We start from the raw sequence: 19,118 nt of genomic DNA, 5'->3' as shown, positions 1-19,118 counted from the left end.
GAAGCGTGCATCAGGCTTTAGGTGAAGTGGCACTGTAGGACTTTTGTACCCCAGCGATTTTACGCTTTCCACACCATCCTTCCAATCGTTAGGCTGTGAGCCACCACTGTGCTCTGCACATAGCCATGCACTTTAAGTCCCTTTTTCGCACGTACTTTCATTAAACCTGAATATAGAAGTATATATCTGTCTAGGCTAGAGGCACATGAAACAGGACTGGCGTGCCGCTTCAAGTGTACCTGAGAGGAATCTGACTCAGGATTGGCCACCCTCTCAGGGCACCGACTCAGGATTGGCCAACCTCTATGGGGCACCTCTAACGTGCACAAATAACGGGCAAGCCCTATGAAAAGCACAGCGTGAGTCTAGGTGCCACCTTGAAAAAGGAGGGTGACGTCTGGCCTCTGACAGCAGGAATATTAAGAGAGGAGAAAACATACTGCCTGCTATCGTGAAATTCCAAGATAGTCACGAAAAGCAATCTCATGCACTGCACAAGCTCTGTCCCATGATGCACCTCTCCTGCACTCTGTCGATGCAAATGAGCAAGCAGAGAGTTCAGGAATAAAACACCTAAGCTCATGTCCCCAAAAAACAGCAGCAGACAACTCGCAGATATATTCACCAATTTCTAATGCTTTTCTTTTAAACACACGATAAACAGCCTCACCTGTGGTAAGGCTTAAAAAAATTGAATAAACTCGTAAATGTTCCTCTCCACGGAAATCTTTAGTAAAAGGCGAAAGATTTTTTCGTTTTGAAGAGAAACCAGAGTAAGTTAGAATATGGCTCTCTGGGGGTAAGTGGCACCACATCAAAGACCCCGTCATTGCGAGGGTGAGGACCTGAGAGGTATTTTTAGGCTCTAAGAAAGAGGACAAGAACCAGGCCAGTGAGGGAAGCAGGCCCAATTTTCAGAGTCTCTGCTCAAAGCACAGAAAATCAAAAAGGTGGACAGTTCCCATGCGTCTGTCTGGAAATATGCAAATTCTTTTCTGTACACACCTCAGCTCATTAGGAGGCGTTGCGGCTGCTGGGCAAGGGGAACGGGAAGCGTGCATCAGGCTTTAGGTGAAGTGACACTGTAGGACTTTTGTCCCCCAGCGATTTTACGCTTTCCACACCATCCTTCCAATCGTTAGGCTGTGAGCCACCACTGTGCTCTGCACATAGCCATGCACTTTAAGTCCCTTTTTCGCACGTACTTTCATTAAACCTGAATATGGAAGTATATATCTGTCTAGGCTAGAGGCACATGAAACAGGACTGGCGTGCCGCTTCAAGTGTACCTGAGAGGAATCTGACTCAGGATTGGCCACCCTCTCAGGGCACCGACTCAGGATTGGCCAACCTCTATGGGGCACCTCTAACGTGCACAAATAACAGGCAAGCCCTATGAAAAGCACAGCGTGAGTCTAGGTGCCACCTTGAAAAAGGAGGGTGACGTCTGGCCTCTGACAGCAGGAATATTAAGAGAGGAGAAAACATACTGCCTGCTATCGTGAAATTCCAAGATAGTCACGAAAAGCAATCTCATGCACTGCACAAGCTCTTTCCCATGATGCACCTCTCCTGCACTCTGTCTATGCAAATGAGCAAGCAGAGAGTTCAGGAATAAAACACCTAAGCTCATGTCCCCAAAAAACAGCAGCAGACAACTCGCAGATATATTCACCAATTTCTAATGCTTTTCTTTTAAACACAAAATAAACAGCCTCACCGGTGGTAAGGCTTAAAAAAATTGAATAAACTCATAAATGTTCCTCTCCACGGAAATCTTTAGTAAAAGGCGAAAGATTTTTTCGTTTTGAAGAGAAACCAGAGTAAGTTAGAATATGGCTCTCTGGGGGTAAGTGGCACCACATCAAAGACCCCGTCATTGCGAGGGTGAGGACCTGAGAGGTATTTTCAAAATCTAAGAAAGAGGACAAGAACCAGGCCGGTGAGGGAAGCAGGCCCAAATTTCAGAGTCTCTGCTCAAAGCACAGAAAATCAAAAAGGTGGACAGTTCCCATGCGTCTGTCTGGGAATATGCAAATTCTTTTCTGTACACACCTCAGCTCATTAGGAGGCGTTGCGGCTGCTGGGCAAGGGGAACGGGAAGCGTGCATCAGGCTTTAGGTGAAGTGGCACTGTAGGACTTTTGTACCCCAGCGATTTTACGCTTTCCACACCATCCTTCCAATCGTTAGGCTGTGAGCCACCACTGTGCTCTGCACATAGCCATGCACTTTAAGTCCCTTTTTCGCACGTACTTTCATTAAACCTGAATATAGAAGTATATATCTGTCTAGGCTAGAGGCACATGAAACAGGACTGGCGTGCCGCTTCAAGTGTACCTGAGAGGAATCTGACTCAGGATTGGCCACCCTCTCAGGGCACCGACTCAGGATTGGCCAACCTCTATGGGGCACCTCTAACGTGCACAAATAACGGGCAAGCCCTATGAAAAGCACAGCGTGAGTCTAGGTGCCACCTTGAAAAAGGAGGGTGACGTCTGGCCTCTGACAGCAGGAATATTAAGAGAGGAGAAAACATACTGCCTGCTATCGTGAAATTCCAAGATAGTCACGAAAAGCAATCTCATGCACTGCACAAGCTCTGTCCCATGATGCACCTCTCCTGCACTCTGTCGATGCAAATGAGCAAGCAGAGAGTTCAGGAATAAAACACCTAAGCTCATGTCCCCAAAAAACAGCAGCAGACAACTCGCAGATATATTCACCAATTTTTAATGCTTTTCTTTTAAACACACGATAAACAGCCTCACCTGTGGTAAGGCTTAAAAAAATTGAATAAACTCGTAAATGTTCCTCTCCACGGAAATCTTTAGTAAAAGGCGAAAGATTTTTTCGTTTTGAAGAGAAACCAGAGTAAGTTAGAATATGGCTCTCTGGGGGTAAGTGGCACCACATCAAAGACCCCGTCATTGCGAGGGTGAGGACCTGAGAGGTATTTTTAGGCTCTAAGAAAGAGGACAAGAACCAGGCCAGTGAGGGAAGCAGGCCCAATTTTCAGAGTCTCTGCTCAAAGCACAGAAAATCAAAAAGGTGGACAGTTCCCATGCGTCTGTCTGGAAATATGCAAATTCTTTTCTGTACACACCTCAGCTCATTAGGAGGCGTTGCGGCTGCTGGGCAAGGGGAACGGGAAGCGTGCATCAGGCTTTAGGTGAAGTGACACTGTAGGACTTTTGTCCCCCAGCGATTTTACGCTTTCCACACCATCCTTCCAATCGTTAGGCTGTGAGCCACCACTGTGCTCTGCACATAGCCATGCACTTTAAGTCCCTTTTTCGCACGTACTTTCATTAAACCTGAATATGGAAGTATATATCTGTCTAGGCTAGAGGCACATGAAACAGGACTGGCGTGCCGCTTCAAGTGTACCTGAGAGGAATCTGACTCAGGATTGGCCACCCTCTCAGGGCACCGACTCAGGATTGGCCAACCTCTATGGGGCACCTCTAACGTGCACAAATAACAGGCAAGCCCTATGAAAAGCACAGCGTGAGTCTAGGTGCCACCTTGAAAAAGGAGGGTGACGTCTGGCCTCTGACAGCAGGAATATTAAGAGAGGAGAAAACATACTGCCTGCTATCGTGAAATTCCAAGATAGTCACGAAAAGCAATCTCATGCACTGCACAAGCTCTTTCCCATGATGCACCTCTCCTGCACTCTGTCTATGCAAATGAGCAAGCAGAGAGTTCAGGAATAAAACACCTAAGCTCATGTCCCCAAAAAACAGCAGCAGACAACTCGCAGATATATTCACCAATTTCTAATGCTTTTCTTTTAAACACAAAATAAACAGCCTCACCGGTGGTAAGGCTTAAAAAAATTGAATAAACTCATAAATGTTCCTCTCCACGGAAATCTTTAGTAAAAGGCGAAAGATTTTTTCGTTTTGAAGAGAAACCAGAGTAAGTTAGAATATGGCTCTCTGGGGGTAAGTGGCACCACATCAAAGACCCCGTCATTGCGAGGGTGAGGACCTGAGAGGTATTTTCAAAATCTAAGAAAGAGGACAAGAACCAGGCCGGTGAGGGAAGCAGGCCCAAATTTCAGAGTCTCTGCTCAAAGCACAGAAAATCAAAAAGGTGGACAGTTCCCATGCGTCTGTCTGGGAATATGCAAATTCTTTTCTGTACACACCTCAGCTCATTAGGAGGCGTTGCGGCTGCTGGGCAAGGGGAACGGGAAGCGTGCATCAGGCTTTAGGTGAAGTGGCACTGTAGGACTTTTGTACCCCAGCGATTTTACGCTTTCCACACCATCCTTCCAATCGTTAGGCTGTGAGCCACCACTGTGCTCTGCACATAGCCATGCACTTTAAGTCCCTTTTTCGCACGTACTTTCATTAAACCTGAATATAGAAGTATATATCTGTCTAGGCTAGAGGCACATGAAACAGGACTGGCGTGCCGCTTCAAGTGTACCTGAGAGGAATCTGACTCAGGATTGGCCACCCTCTCAGGGCACCGACTCAGGATTGGCCAACCTCTATGGGGCACCTCTAACGTGCACAAATAACGGGCAAGCCCTATGAAAAGCACAGCGTGAGTCTAGGTGCCACCTTGAAAAAGGAGGGTGACGTCTGGCCTCTGACAGCAGGAATATTAAGAGAGGAGAAAACATACTTCCTGCTATCGTGAAATTCCAAGATAGTCACGAAAAGCAATCTCATGCACTGCACAAGCTCTGTCCCATGATGCACCTCTCCTGCACTCTGTCGATGCAAATGAGCAAGCAGAGAGTTCAGGAATAAAACACCTAAGCTCATGTCCCCAAAAAACAGCAGCAGACAACTCGCAGATATATTCACCAATTTTTAATGCTTTTCTTTTAAACACACGATAAACAGCCTCACCTGTGGTAAGGCTTAAAAAAATTGAATAAACTCGTAAATGTTCCTCTCCACGGAAATCTTTAGTAAAAGGCGAAAGATTTTTTCGTTTTGAAGAGAAACCAGAGTAAGTTAGAATATGGCTCTCTGGGGGTAAGTGGCACCACATCAAAGACCCCGTCATTGCGAGGGTGAGGACCTGAGAGGTATTTTTAGGCTCTAAGAAAGAGGACAAGAACCAGGCCAGTGAGGGAAGCAGGCCCAATTTTCAGAGTCTCTGCTCAAAGCACAGAAAATCAAAAAGGTGGACAGTTCCCATGCGTCTGTCTGGAAATATGCAAATTCTTTTCTGTACACACCTCAGCTCATTAGGAGGCGTTGCGGCTGCTGGGCAAGGGGAACGGGAAGCGTGCATCAGGCTTTAGGTGAAGTGACACTGTAGGACTTTTGTCCCCCAGCGATTTTACGCTTTCCACACCATCCTTCCAATCGATAGGCTGTGAGCCACCACTGTGCTCTGCACATAGCCATGCACTTTAAGTCCCTTTTTCGCACGTACTTTCATTAAACCTGAATATAGAAGTATATATCTGTCTAGGCTAGAGGCACATGAAACAGGACTGGCGTGCCGCTTCAAGTGTACCTGAGAGGAATCTGACTCAGGATTGGCCACCCTCTCAGGGCACCGACTCAGGATTGGCCAACCTCTATGGGGCACCTCTAACGTGCACAAATAACGGGCAAGCCCTATGAAAAGCACAGCGTGAGTCTAGGTGCCACCTTGAAAAAGGAGGGTGACGTCTGGCCTCTGACAGCAGGAATATTAAGAGAGGAGAAAACATACTGCCTGCTATCGTGAAATTCCAAGATAGTCACGAAAAGCAATCTCATGCACTGCACAAGCTCTTTCCCATGATGCACCTCTCCTGCACTCTGTCAATGCAAATGAGCAAGCAGAGAGTTCAGGAATAAAACACCTAAGCTCATGTCCCCAAAAAACAGCAGCAGACAACTCGCAGATATATTCACCAATTTCTAATGCTTTTCTTTTAAACACACGATAAACAGCCTCACCTGTGGTAAGGCTTAAAAAAATTGAATAAACTCGTAAATGTTCCTCTCCACGGAAATCTTTAGTAAAAGGCGAAAGATTTTTTCGTTTTGAAGAGAAACCAGAGTAAGTTAGAATATGGCTCTCTGGGGGTAAGTGGCACCACATCAAAGACCCCGTCATTGCGAGGGTGAGGACCTGAGAGGTATTTTTAGGCTCTAAGAAAGAGGACAAGAACCAGGCCAGTGAGGGAAGCAGGCCCAAATTTCAGAGTCTCTGCTCAAAGCACAGAAAATCAAAAAGGTGGACAGTTCCCATGCGTCTGTCTGGGAATATGCAAATTCTTTTCTGTACACACCTCAGCTCATTAGGAGGCGTTGCGGCTGCTGGGCAAGGGGAACGGGAAGCGTGCATCAGGCTTTAGGTGAAGTGGCACTGTAGGACTTTTGTCCCCCAGCGATTTTACGCTTTCCACACCATCCTTCCAATCGTTAGGCTGTGAGCCACCACTGTGCTCTGCACATAGCCATGCACTTTAAGTCCCTTTTTCGCACGTACTTTCATTAAACCTGAATATGGAAGTATATATCTGTCTAGGCTAGAGGCACATGAAACAGGACTGGCGTGCCGCTTCAAGTGTACCTGAGAGGAATCTGACTCAGGATTGGCCACCCTCTCAGGGCACCGACTCAGGATTGGCCAACCTCTATGGGGCACCTCTAACGTGCACAAATAACAGGCAAGCCCTATGAAAAGCACAGCGTGAGTTTAGGTGCCACCTTGAAAAAGGAGGGTGACGTCTGGCCTCTGACAGCAGGAATATTAAGAGAGGAGAAAACATACTGCCTGCTATCGTGAAATTCCAAGATAGTCACGAAAAGCAATCTCATGCACTGCACAAGCTCTTTCCCATGATGCACCTCTCTTGCACTCTGTCTATGCAAATGAGCAAGCAGAGAGTTCAGGAATAAAACACCTAAGCTCATGTCCCCAAAAAACAGCAGCAGACAACTCGCAGATATATTCACCAATTTCTAATGCTTTTCTTTTAAACACAAGATAAACAGCCTCACCGGTGGAAAGGCTTAAAAAAATTGAATAAACTCGTAAATGTTCCTCTCCACGGCAATCTTTAGTAAAAGGCGAAAGATTTTTTTGTTTTGAAGAGAAACCAGAGTAAGTTAGAATATGGCTCTCTGGGGGTAAGTGGCACCACATCAAAGACCCCGTCATTGCGAGGGTGAGGACCTGAGAGGTATTTTCAAAATCTAAGAAAGAGGACAAGAACCAGGCCAGTGAGGGAAGCAGGCCCAATTTTCAGAGTCTCTGCTCAAAGCACAGAAAATAAAAAAGGTGGACAGTTCCCATGCGTCTGTCTGGGAATATGCAAATTCTTTTCTGTACACACCTCAGCTCATTAGGAGGCGTTGCGGCTGCTGGGCAAGGGGAACGGGAAGCGTGCATCAGGCTTTAGGTGAAGTGGCACTGTAGGACTTTTGTACCCCAGCGATTTTACGCTTTCCACACCATCCTTCCAATCGTTAGGCTGTGAGCCACCACTGTGCTCTGCACATAGCCATGCACTTTAAGTCCCTTTTTCGCACGTACTTTCATTAAACCTGAATATAGAAGTATATATCTGTCTAGGCTAGAGGCACATGAAACAGGACTGGCGTGCCGCTTCAAGTGTACCTGAGAGGAATCTGACTCAGGATTGGCCACCCTCTCAGGGCACCGACTCAGGATTGGCCAACCTCTATGGGGCACCTCTAACGTGCACAAATAACGGGCAAGCCCTATGAAAAGCACAGCGTGAGTCTAGGTGCCACCTTGAAAAAGGAGGGTGACGTCTGGCCTCTGACAGCAGGAATATTAAGAGAGGAGAAAACATACTGCCTGCTATCGTGAAATTCCAAGATAGTCACGAAAAGCAATCTCATGCACTGCACAAGCTCTGTCCCATGATGCACCTCTCCTGCACTCTGTCGATGCAAATGAGCAAGCAGAGAGTTCAGGAATAAAACACCTAAGCTCATGTCCCCAAAAAACAGCAGCAGACAACTCGCAGATATATTCACCAATTTCTAATGCTTTTCTTTTAAACACACGATAAACAGCCTCACCTGTGGTAAGGCTTAAAAAAATTGAATAAACTCGTAAATGTTCCTCTCCACGGAAATCTTTAGTAAAAGGCGAAAGATTTTTTCGTTTTGAAGAGAAACCAGAGTAAGTTAGAATATGGCTCTCTGGGGGTAAGTGGCACCACATCAAAGACCCCGTCATTGCGAGGGTGAGGACCTGAGAGGTATTTTTAGGCTCTAAGAAAGAGGACAAGAACCAGGCCAGTGAGGGAAGCAGGCCCAATTTTCAGAGTCTCTGCTCAAAGCACAGAAAATCAAAAAGGTGGACAGTTCCCATGCGTCTGTCTGGAAATATGCAAATTCTTTTCTGTACACACCTCAGCTCATTAGGAGGCGTTGCGGCTGCTGGGCAAGGGGAACGGGAAGCGTGCATCAGGCTTTAGGTGAAGTGACACTGTAGGACTTTTGTCCCCCAGCGATTTTACGCTTTCCACACCATCCTTCCAATCGTTAGGCTGTGAGCCACCACTGTGCTCTGCACATAGCCATGCACTTTAAGTCCCTTTTTCGCACGTACTTTCATTAAACCTGAATATGGAAGTATATATCTGTCTAGGCTAGAGGCACATGAAACAGGACTGGCGTGCCGCTTCAAGTGTACCTGAGAGGAATCTGACTCAGGATTGGCCACCCTCTCAGGGCACCGACTCAGGATTGGCCAACCTCTATGGGGCACCTCTAACGTGCACAAATAACAGGCAAGCCCTATGAAAAGCACAGCGTGAGTCTAGGTGCCACCTTGAAAAAGGAGGGTGACGTCTGGCCTCTGACAGCAGGAATATTAAGAGAGGAGAAAACATACTGCCTGCTATCGTGAAATTCCAAGATAGTCACGAAAAGCAATCTCATGCACTGCACAAGCTCTTTCCCATGATGCACCTCTCCTGCACTCTGTCTATGCAAATGAGCAAGCAGAGAGTTCAGGAATAAAACACCTAAGCTCATGTCCCCAAAAAACAGCAGCAGACAACTCGCAGATATATTCACCAATTTCTAATGCTTTTCTTTTAAACACAAAATAAACAGCCTCACCGGTGGTAAGGCTTAAAAAAATTGAATAAACTCATAAATGTTCCTCTCCACGGAAATCTTTAGTAAAAGGCGAAAGATTTTTTCGTTTTGAAGAGAAACCAGAGTAAGTTAGAATATGGCTCTCTGGGGGTAAGTGGCACCACATCAAAGACCCCGTCATTGCGAGGGTGAGGACCTGAGAGGTATTTTCAAAATCTAAGAAAGAGGACAAGAACCAGGCCGGTGAGGGAAGCAGGCCCAAATTTCAGAGTCTCTGCTCAAAGCACAGAAAATCAAAAAGGTGGACAGTTCCCATGCGTCTGTCTGGGAATATGCAAATTCTTTTCTGTACACACCTCAGCTCATTAGGAGGCGTTGCGGCTGCTGGGCAAGGGGAACGGGAAGCGTGCATCAGGCTTTAGGTGAAGTGGCACTGTAGGACTTTTGTACCCCAGCGATTTTACGCTTTCCACACCATCCTTCCAATCGTTAGGCTGTGAGCCACCACTGTGCTCTGCACATAGCCATGCACTTTAAGTCCCTTTTTCGCACGTACTTTCATTAAACCTGAATATAGAAGTATATATCTGTCTAGGCTAGAGGCACATGAAACAGGACTGGCGTGCCGCTTCAAGTGTACCTGAGAGGAATCTGACTCAGGATTGGCCACCCTCTCAGGGCACCGACTCAGGATTGGCCAACCTCTATGGGGCACCTCTAACGTGCACAAATAACGGGCAAGCCCTATGAAAAGCACAGCGTGAGTCTAGGTGCCACCTTGAAAAAGGAGGGTGACGTCTGGCCTCTGACAGCAGGAATATTAAGAGAGGAGAAAACATACTGCCTGCTATCGTGAAATTCCAAGATAGTCACGAAAAGCAATCTCATGCACTGCACAAGCTCTGTCCCATGATGCACCTCTCCTGCACTCTGTCGATGCAAATGAGCAAGCAGAGAGTTCAGGAATAAAACACCTAAGCTCATGTCCCCAAAAAACAGCAGCAGACAACTCGCAGATATATTCACCAATTTTTAATGCTTTTCTTTTAAACACACGATAAACAGCCTCACCTGTGGTAAGGCTTAAAAAAATTGAATAAACTCGTAAATGTTCCTCTCCACGGAAATCTTTAGTAAAAGGCGAAAGATTTTTTCGTTTTGAAGAGAAACCAGAGTAAGTTAGAATATGGCTCTCTGGGGGTAAGTGGCACCACATCAAAGACCCCGTCATTGCGAGGGTGAGGACCTGAGAGGTATTTTTAGGCTCTAAGAAAGAGGACAAGAACCAGGCCAGTGAGGGAAGCAGGCCCAATTTTCAGAGTCTCTGCTCAAAGCACAGAAAATCAAAAAGGTGGACAGTTCCCATGCGTCTGTCTGGAAATATGCAAATTCTTTTCTGTACACACCTCAGCTCATTAGGAGGCGTTGCGGCTGCTGGGCAAGGGGAACGGGAAGCGTGCATCAGGCTTTAGGTGAAGTGACACTGTAGGACTTTTGTCCCCCAGCGATTTTACGCTTTCCACACCATCCTTCCAATCGTTAGGCTGTGAGCCACCACTGTGCTCTGCACATAGCCATGCACTTTAAGTCCCTTTTTCGCACGTACTTTCATTAAACCTGAATATGGAAGTATATATCTGTCTAGGCTAGAGGCACATGAAACAGGACTGGCGTGCCGCTTCAAGTGTACCTGAGAGGAATCTGACTCAGGATTGGCCACCCTCTCAGGGCACCGACTCAGGATTGGCCAACCTCTATGGGGCACCTCTAACGTGCACAAATAACAGGCAAGCCCTATGAAAAGCACAGCGTGAGTCTAGGTGCCACCTTGAAAAAGGAGGGTGACGTCTGGCCTCTGACAGCAGGAATATTAAGAGAGGAGAAAACATACTGCCTGCTATCGTGAAATTCCAAGATAGTCACGAAAAGCAATCTCATGCACTGCACAAGCTCTTTCCCATGATGCACCTCTCCTGCACTCTGTCTATGCAAATGAGCAAGCAGAGAGTTCAGGAATAAAACACCTAAGCTCATGTCCCCAAAAAACAGCAGCAGACAACTCGCAGATATATTCACCAATTTCTAATGCTTTTCTTTTAAACACAAAATAAACAGCCTCACCGGTGGTAAGGCTTAAAAAAATTGAATAAACTCATAAATGTTCCTCTCCACGGAAATCTTTAGTAAAAGGCGAAAGATTTTTTCGTTTTGAAGAGAAACCAGAGTAAGTTAGAATATGGCTCTCTGGGGGTAAGTGGCACCACATCAAAGACCCCGTCATTGCGAGGGTGAGGACCTGAGAGGTATTTTCAAAATCTAAGAAAGAGGACAAGAACCAGGCCGGTGAGGGAAGCAGGCCCAAATTTCAGAGTCTCTGCTCAAAGCACAGAAAATCAAAAAGGTGGACAGTTCCCATGCGTCTGTCTGGGAATATGCAAATTCTTTTCTGTACACACCTCAGCTCATTAGGAGGCGTTGCGGCTGCTGGGCAAGGGGAACGGGAAGCGTGCATCAGGCTTTAGGTGAAGTGGCACTGTAGGACTTTTGTACCCCAGCGATTTTACGCTTTCCACACCATCCTTCCAATCGTTAGGCTGTGAGCCACCACTGTGCTCTGCACATAGCCATGCACTTTAAGTCCCTTTTTCGCACGTACTTTCATTAAACCTGAATATAGAAGTATATATCTGTCTAGGCTAGAGGCACATGAAACAGGACTGGCGTGCCGCTTCAAGTGTACCTGAGAGGAATCTGACTCAGGATTGGCCACCCTCTCAGGGCACCGACTCAGGATTGGCCAACCTCTATGGGGCACCTCTAACGTGCACAAATAACGGGCAAGCCCTATGAAAAGCACAGCGTGAGTCTAGGTGCCACCTTGAAAAAGGAGGGTGACGTCTGGCCTCTGACAGCAGGAATATTAAGAGAGGAGAAAACATACTGCCTGCTATCGTGAAATTCCAAGATAGTCACGAAAAGCAATCTCATGCACTGCACAAGCTCTGTCCCATGATGCACCTCTCCTGCACTCTGTCGATGCAAATGAGCAAGCAGAGAGTTCAGGAATAAAACACCTAAGCTCATGTCCCCAAAAAACAGCAGCAGACAACTCGCAGATATATTCACCAATTTTTAATGCTTTTCTTTTAAACACACGATAAACAGCCTCACCTGTGGTAAGGCTTAAAAAAATTGAATAAACTCGTAAATGTTCCTCTCCACGGAAATCTTTAGTAAAAGGCGAAAGATTTTTTCGTTTTGAAGAGAAACCAGAGTAAGTTAGAATATGGCTCTCTGGGGGTAAGTGGCACCACATCAAAGACCCCGTCATTGCGAGGGTGAGGACCTGAGAGGTATTTTTAGGCTCTAAGAAAGAGGACAAGAACCAGGCCAGTGAGGGAAGCAGGCCCAATTTTCAGAGTCTCTGCTCAAAGCACAGAAAATCAAAAAGGTGGACAGTTCCCATGCGTCTGTCTGGAAATATGCAAATTCTTTTCTGTACACACCTCAGCTCATTAGGAGGCGTTGCGGCTGCTGGGCAAGGGGAACGGGAAGCGTGCATCAGGCTTTAGGTGAAGTGACACTGTAGGACTTTTGTCCCCCAGCGATTTTACGCTTTCCACACCATCCTTCCAATCGATAGGCTGTGAGCCACCACTGTGCTCTGCACATAGCCATGCACTTTAAGTCCCTTTTTCGCACGTACTTTCATTAAACCTGAATATAGAAGTATATATCTGTCTAGGCTAGAGGCACATGAAACAGGACTGGCGTGCCGCTTCAAGTGTACCTGAGAGGAATCTGACTCAGGATTGGCCACCCTCTCAGGGCACCGACTCAGGATTGGCCAACCTCTATGGGGCACCTCTAACGTGCACAAATAACGGGCAAGCCCTATGAAAAGCACAGCGTGAGTCTAGGTGCCACCTTGAAAAAGGAGGGTGACGTCTGGCCTCTGACAGCAGGAATATTAAGAGAGGAGAAAACATACTGCCTGCTATCGTGAAATTCCAAGATAGTCACGAAAAGCAATCTCATGCACTGCACAAGCTCTTTCCCATGATGCACCTCTCCTGCACTCTGTCAATGCAAATGAGCAAGCAGAGAGTTCAGGAATAAAACACCTAAGCTCATGTCCCCAAAAAACAGCAGCAGACAACTCGCAGATATATTCACCAATTTCTAATGCTTTTCTTTTAAACACACGATAAACAGCCTCACCTGTGGTAAGGCTTAAAAAAATTGAATAAACTCGTAAATGTTCCTCTCCACGGAAATCTTTAGTAAAAGGCGAAAGATTTTTTCGTTTTGAAGAGAAACCAGAGTAAGTTAGAATATGGCTCTCTGGGGGTAAGTGGCACCACATCAAAGACCCCGTCATTGCGAGGGTGAGGACCTGAGAGGTATTTTTAGGCTCTAAGAAAGAGGACAAGAACCAGGCCAGTGAGGGAAGCAGGCCCAAATTTCAGAGTCTCTGCTCAAAGCACAGAAAATCAAAAAGGTGGACAGTTCCCATGCGTCTGTCTGGGAATATGCAAATTCTTTTCTGTACACACCTCAGCTCATTAGGAGGCGTTGCGGCTGCTGGGCAAGGGGAACGGGAAGCGTGCATCAGGCTTTAGGTGAAGTGGCACTGTAGGACTTTTGTCCCCCAGCGATTTTACGCTTTCCACACCATCCTTCCAATCGTTAGGCTGTGAGCCACCACTGTGCTCTGCACATAGCCATGCACTTTAAGTCCCTTTTTCGCACGTACTTTCATTAAACCTGAATATGGAAGTATATATCTGTCTAGGCTAGAGGCACATGAAACAGGACTGGCGTGCCGCTTCAAGTGTACCTGAGAGGAATCTGACTCAGGATTGGCCACCCTCTCAGGGCACCGACTCAGGATTGGCCAACCTCTATGGGGCACCTCTAACGTGCACAAATAACAGGCAAGCCCTATGAAAAGCACAGCGTGAGTTTAGGTGCCACCTTGAAAAAGGAGGGTGACGTCTGGCCTCTGACAGCAGGAATATTAAGAGAGGAGAAAACATACTGCCTGCTATCGTGAAATTCCAAGATAGTCACGAAAAGCAATCTCATGCACTGCACAAGCTCTTTCCCATGATGCACCTCTCCTGCACTCTGTCTATGCAAATGAGCAAGCAGAGAGTTCAGGAATAAAACACCTAAGCTCATGTCCCCAAAAAACAGCAGCAGACAACTCGCAGATATATTCACCAATTTCTAATGCTTTTCTTTTAAACACAAGATAAACAGCCTCACCGGTGGTAAGGCTTAAAAAAATTGAATAAACTCGTAAATGTTCCTCTCCACGGCAATCTTTAGTAAAAGGCGAAAGATTTTTTCATTTTGAAGAGAAACCAGAGTAAGTTAGAATATGGCTCTCTGGGGGTAAGTGGCACCACATCAAAGACCCCGTCATTGCGAGGGTGAGGACCTGAGAGGTATTTTCAAAATCTAAGAAAGAGGACAAGAACCAGGCCAGTGAGGGAAGCAGGCCCAATTTTCAGAGTCTCTGCTCAAAGCACAGAAAATCAAAAAGATGGACAGTTCCCATGCGTCTGTCTGGGAATATGCAAATTCTTTTCTGTACACACCTCAGCTCATTAGGAGGCGTTGCGGCTGCTGGGCAAGGGGAACGGGAAGCGTGCATCAGGCTTTAGGTGAAGTGGCACTGTAGGACTTTTGTACCCCAGCGATTTTACGCTTTCCACACCATCCTTCCAATCGTTAGGCTGTGAGCCACCACTGTGCTCTGCACATAGCCATGCACTTTAAGTCCCTTTTTCGCACGTACTTTCATTAAACCTGAATATAGAAGTATATATCTGTCTAGGCTAGAGGCACATGAAACAGGACTGGCGTGCCGCTTCAAGTGTACCTGAGAGGAATCTGACTCAGGATTGGCCACCCTCTCAGGGCACCGACTCAGGATTGGCCAACCTCTATGGGGCACCTCTAACGTGCACAAATAACGGGCAAGCCCTATGAAAAGCACAGCGTGAGTCTAGGTGCCACCTTGAAAAAGGAGGGTGACGTCTGGCCTCTGACAGCAGGAATATTAAGAGAGGAGAAAACATACTGCCTGCTATCGTGAAATTCCAAGATAGTCACGAAAAGCAATCTCATGCACTGCACAAGCTCTGTCCCATGATGCACCTCTCCTGCACTCTGTCGATGCAAATGAGCAAGCAGAGAGTTCAGGAATAAAACACCTAAGCTCATGTCCCCAAAAAACAGCAGCAGACAACTCGCAGATATATTCACCAATTTCTAATGCTTTTCTTTTAAACACACGATAAACAGCCTCACCTGTGGTAAGGCTTAAAAAAATTGAATAAACTCGTAAATGTTCCTCTCCACGGAAATCTTTAGTAAAAGGCGAAAGATTTTTTCGTTTTGAAGAGAAACCAGAGTAAGTTAGAATATGGCTCTCTGGGGGTAAGTGGCACCACATCAAAGACCCCGTCATTGCGAGGGTGAGGACCTGAGAGGTATTTTTAGGCTCTAAGAAAGAGGACAAGAACCAGGCCAGTGAGGGAAGCAGGCCCAATTTTCAGAGTCTCTGCTCAAAGCACAGAAAATCAAAAAGGTGGACAGTTCCCATGCGTCTGTCTGGAAATATGCAAATTCTTTTCTGTACACACCTCAGCTCATTAGGAGGCGTTGCGGCTGCTGGGCAAGGGGAACGGGAAGCGTGCATCAGGCTTTAGGTGAAGTGACACTGTAGGACTTTTGTCCCCCAGAGATTTTAAGCTTTCCACACCATCCTTCCAATCGATAGGCTGTGAGCCACCACTGTGCTCTGCACATAGCCATGCACTTTAAGTCCCTTTTTCGCACGTACTTTCATTAAACCTGAATATAGAAGTATATATCTGTCTAGGCTAGAGGCACATGAAACAGGACTGGCGTGCCGCTTCAAGTGTACCTGAGAGGAATCTGACTCAGGATTGGCCACCCTCTCAGGGCACCGACTCAGGATTGGCCAACCTCTATGGGGCACCTCTAACGGGCACAAATAACGGGCAAGCCCTATGAAAAGCACAGCGTGAGTCTAGGTGCCACCTTGAAAAAGGAGGGTGACGTCTGGCCTCTGACAGCAGGAATATTAAGAGAGGAGAAAACATACTGCCTGCTATCGTAAAATTCCAAGATAGTCACGAAAAGCAATCTCATGCACTGCACAAGCTCTTTCCCATGATGCACCTCTCCTGCACTCTGTCTATACAAATGAGCAAGCAGAGAGTTCAGGAATAAAACACCTAAGCTCATGTCCCCAAAAAACAGCAGCAGACAACTCGCAGATATATTCACCAATTTCTAATGCTTTTCTTTTAAACACAAAATAAACAGCCTCACCGGTGGTAAGGCTTAAAAAAATTGAATAAACTCGTAAATGTTCCTCTCCACGGAAATCTTTAGTAAAAGGCGAAAGATTTTTTCGTTTTGAAGAGAAACCAGAGTAAGTTAGAATATGGCTCTCTGGGGGTAAGTGGCACCACATCAAAGAACCCGTCATTGCGAGGGTGAGGACCTGAGAGGTATTTTCAAAATCTAAGAAAGAGGACAAGAACCAGGCCGGTGAGGGAAGCAGGCCCAAATTTCAGAGTCTCTGCTCAAAGCACAGAAAATCAAAAAGGTGGACAGTTCCCATGCGTCTGTCTGGGAATATGCAAATTCTTTTCTGTACACACCTCAGCTCATTAGGAGGCGTTGCGGCTGCTGGGCAAGGGGAACGGGAAGCGTGCATCAGGCTTTAGGTGAAGTGGCACTGTAGGACTTTTGTACCCCAGCGATTTTACGCTTTCCACACCATCCTTCCAATCGTTAGGCTGTGAGCCACCACTGTGCTCTGCACATAGCCATGCACTTTAAGTCCCTTTTTCGCACGTACTTTCATTAAACCTGAATATAGAAGTATATATCTGTCTAGGCTAGAGGCACATGAAACAGGACTGGCGTGCCGCTTCAAGTGTACCTGAGAGGAATCTGACTCAGGATTGGCCACCCTCTCAGGGCACCGACTCAGGATTGGCCAACCTCTATGGGGCACCTCTAACGTGCACAAATAACGGGCAAGCCCTATGAAAAGCACAGCGTGAGTCTAGGTGCCACCTTGAAAAAGGAGGGTGACGTCTGGCCTCTGACAGCAGGAATATTAAGAGAGGAGAAAACATACTGCCTGCTATCGTGAAATTCCAAGATAGTCACGAAAAGCAATCTCATGCACTGCACAAGCTCTGTCCCATGATGCACCTCTCCTGCACTCTGTCGATGCAAATGAGCAAGCAGAGAGTTCAGGAATAAAACACCTAAGCTCATGTCCCCAAAAAACAGCAGCAGACAACTCGCAGATATATTCACCAATTTCTAATGCTTTTCTTTTAAACACACGATAAACAGCCTCACCTGTGGTAAGGCTTAAAAAAATTGAATAAACTCGTAAATGTTCCTCTCCACGGAAATCTTTAGTAAAAGGCGAAAGATTTTTTCGTTTTGAAGAGAAACCAGAGTAAGTTAGAATATGGCTCTCTGGGGGTAAGTGGCACCACATCAAAGACCCCGTCATTGCGAGGGTGAGGACCTGAGAGGTATTTTTAGGCTCTAAGAAAGAGGACAAGAACCAGGCCAGTGAGGGAAGCAGGCCCAATTTTCAGAGTCTCTGCTCAAAGCACAGAAAATCAAAAAGGTGGACAGTTCCCATGCGTCTGTCTGGAAATATGCAAATTCTTTTCTGTACACACCTCAGCTCATTAGGAGGCGTTGCGGCTGCTGGGCAAGGGGAACGGGAAGCGTGCATCAGGCTTTAGGTGAAGTGACACTGTAGGACTTTTGTCCCCCAGCGATTTTACGCTTTCCACACCATCCTTCCAATCGATAGGCTGTGAGCCACCACTGTGCTCTGCACATAGCCATGCACTTTAAGTCCCTTTTTCGCATGTACTTTCATTAAACCTGAATATAGAAGTATATATCTGTCTAGGCTAGAGGCACATGAAACAGGACTGGCGTGCCGCTTCAAGTGTACCTGAGAGGAATCTGACTCAGGATTGGCCACCCTCTCAGGGCACCGACTCAGGATTGGCCAACCTCTATGGGGCACCTCTAACGTGCACAAATAACGGGCAAGCCCTATGAAAAGCACAGCGTGAGTCTAGGTGCCACCTTGAAAAAGGAGGGTGACGTCTGGCCTCTGACAGCAGGAATATTAAGAGAGGAGAAAACATACTGCCTGCTATCGTGAAATTCCAAGATAGTCACGAAAAGCAATCTCATGCACTGCACAAGCTCTTTCCCATGATGCACCTCTCCTGCACTCTGTCAATGCAAATGAGCAAGCAGAGAGTTCAGGAATAAAACACCTAAGCTCATGTCCCCAAAAAACAGCAGCAGACAACTCGCAGATATATTCACCAATTTCTAATGCTTTTCTTTTAAACACACGATAAACAGCCTCACCTGTGGTAAGGCTTAAAAAAATTGAATAAACTCGTAAATGTTCCTCTCCACGGAAATCTTTAGTAAAAGGCGAAAGATTTTTTCGTTTTGAAGAGAAACCAGAGTAAGTTAGAATATGGCTCTCTGGGGGTAAGTGGCACCACATCAAAGACCCCGTCATTGCGAGGGTGAGGACCTGAGAGGTATTTTTAGGCTCTAAGAAAGAGGACAAGAACCAGGCCAGTGAGGGAAGCAGGCCCAAATTTCAGAGTCTCTGCTCAAAGCACAGAAAATCAAAAAGGTGGACAGTTCCCATGCGTCTGTCTGGGAATATGCAAATTCTTTTCTGTACACACCTCAGCTCATTAGGAGGCGTTGCGGCTGCTGGGCAAGGGGAACGGGAAGCGTGCATCAGGCTTTAGGTGAAGTGGCACTGTAGGACTTTTGTCCCCCAGCGATTTTACGCTTTCCACACCATCCTTCCAATCGTTAGGCTGTGAGCCACCACTGTGCTCTGCACATAGCCATGCACTTTAAGTCCCTTTTTCGCACGTACTTTCATTAAACCTGAATATGGAAGTATATATCTGTCTAGGCTAGAGGCACATGAAACAGGACT

General features: G+C 46.5%; 18 non-coding genes across 18 annotated transcripts; all 18 read right to left on the bottom strand.

Moving 5' to 3' along the window:
• Positions 1-662: 662 nt before the first annotated feature.
• Positions 663-777, bottom strand: LOC144801443 (U5 spliceosomal RNA). The gene has a single exon (XR_013605252.1). It is a non-coding gene; the product is annotated as a U5 spliceosomal RNA (small nuclear RNA).
• Positions 778-1,712: 935 nt separating this feature from the next.
• Positions 1,713-1,827, bottom strand: LOC144800564 (U5 spliceosomal RNA). Its single transcript, XR_013604458.1, has one exon. It is a non-coding gene; the product is annotated as a U5 spliceosomal RNA (small nuclear RNA).
• A 935-nt stretch (positions 1,828-2,762) lies between these two features.
• LOC144801442 (U5 spliceosomal RNA) lies at positions 2,763-2,877 on the bottom strand. Its single transcript, XR_013605251.1, has one exon. It is a non-coding gene; the product is annotated as a U5 spliceosomal RNA (small nuclear RNA).
• A 935-nt stretch (positions 2,878-3,812) lies between these two features.
• LOC144800552 (U5 spliceosomal RNA) lies at positions 3,813-3,927 on the bottom strand. Its single transcript, XR_013604447.1, has one exon. It is a non-coding gene; the product is annotated as a U5 spliceosomal RNA (small nuclear RNA).
• A 935-nt stretch (positions 3,928-4,862) lies between these two features.
• LOC144801440 (U5 spliceosomal RNA) lies at positions 4,863-4,977 on the bottom strand. The gene has a single exon (XR_013605249.1). It is a non-coding gene; the product is annotated as a U5 spliceosomal RNA (small nuclear RNA).
• Positions 4,978-5,912: 935 nt separating this feature from the next.
• On the bottom strand, positions 5,913-6,027 carry LOC144801439 (U5 spliceosomal RNA). The gene has a single exon (XR_013605248.1). It is a non-coding gene; the product is annotated as a U5 spliceosomal RNA (small nuclear RNA).
• A 935-nt stretch (positions 6,028-6,962) lies between these two features.
• LOC144800973 (U5 spliceosomal RNA) lies at positions 6,963-7,077 on the bottom strand. Its single transcript, XR_013604851.1, has one exon. It is a non-coding gene; the product is annotated as a U5 spliceosomal RNA (small nuclear RNA).
• Positions 7,078-8,012: 935 nt separating this feature from the next.
• On the bottom strand, positions 8,013-8,127 carry LOC144801438 (U5 spliceosomal RNA). The gene has a single exon (XR_013605247.1). It is a non-coding gene; the product is annotated as a U5 spliceosomal RNA (small nuclear RNA).
• Positions 8,128-9,062: 935 nt separating this feature from the next.
• On the bottom strand, positions 9,063-9,177 carry LOC144800541 (U5 spliceosomal RNA). Its single transcript, XR_013604436.1, has one exon. It is a non-coding gene; the product is annotated as a U5 spliceosomal RNA (small nuclear RNA).
• A 935-nt stretch (positions 9,178-10,112) lies between these two features.
• On the bottom strand, positions 10,113-10,227 carry LOC144801437 (U5 spliceosomal RNA). The gene has a single exon (XR_013605246.1). It is a non-coding gene; the product is annotated as a U5 spliceosomal RNA (small nuclear RNA).
• A 935-nt stretch (positions 10,228-11,162) lies between these two features.
• Positions 11,163-11,277, bottom strand: LOC144800529 (U5 spliceosomal RNA). Its single transcript, XR_013604424.1, has one exon. It is a non-coding gene; the product is annotated as a U5 spliceosomal RNA (small nuclear RNA).
• Positions 11,278-12,212: 935 nt separating this feature from the next.
• LOC144801436 (U5 spliceosomal RNA) lies at positions 12,213-12,327 on the bottom strand. Its single transcript, XR_013605245.1, has one exon. It is a non-coding gene; the product is annotated as a U5 spliceosomal RNA (small nuclear RNA).
• A 935-nt stretch (positions 12,328-13,262) lies between these two features.
• Positions 13,263-13,377, bottom strand: LOC144801435 (U5 spliceosomal RNA). Its single transcript, XR_013605244.1, has one exon. It is a non-coding gene; the product is annotated as a U5 spliceosomal RNA (small nuclear RNA).
• Positions 13,378-14,312: 935 nt separating this feature from the next.
• Positions 14,313-14,427, bottom strand: LOC144800907 (U5 spliceosomal RNA). Its single transcript, XR_013604787.1, has one exon. It is a non-coding gene; the product is annotated as a U5 spliceosomal RNA (small nuclear RNA).
• Positions 14,428-15,362: 935 nt separating this feature from the next.
• Positions 15,363-15,477, bottom strand: LOC144801434 (U5 spliceosomal RNA). Its single transcript, XR_013605243.1, has one exon. It is a non-coding gene; the product is annotated as a U5 spliceosomal RNA (small nuclear RNA).
• A 935-nt stretch (positions 15,478-16,412) lies between these two features.
• LOC144800064 (U5 spliceosomal RNA) lies at positions 16,413-16,527 on the bottom strand. Its single transcript, XR_013603983.1, has one exon. It is a non-coding gene; the product is annotated as a U5 spliceosomal RNA (small nuclear RNA).
• A 935-nt stretch (positions 16,528-17,462) lies between these two features.
• Positions 17,463-17,577, bottom strand: LOC144801433 (U5 spliceosomal RNA). The gene has a single exon (XR_013605242.1). It is a non-coding gene; the product is annotated as a U5 spliceosomal RNA (small nuclear RNA).
• Positions 17,578-18,512: 935 nt separating this feature from the next.
• Positions 18,513-18,627, bottom strand: LOC144801432 (U5 spliceosomal RNA). The gene has a single exon (XR_013605241.1). It is a non-coding gene; the product is annotated as a U5 spliceosomal RNA (small nuclear RNA).
• Positions 18,628-19,118: the final 491 nt, after the last annotated feature.

The sequence above is a fragment of the Lissotriton helveticus genome, chromosome 12, assembly GCF_964261635.1.
Source record: "Lissotriton helveticus chromosome 12, aLisHel1.1, whole genome shotgun sequence".
NCBI classification, from domain to species: domain Eukaryota; kingdom Metazoa; phylum Chordata; class Amphibia; order Caudata; family Salamandridae; genus Lissotriton; species Lissotriton helveticus.
The sequence above is the reverse complement of the archived record's forward strand: the minus strand, read 5'-3'. Positions and strand labels throughout refer to the sequence as shown.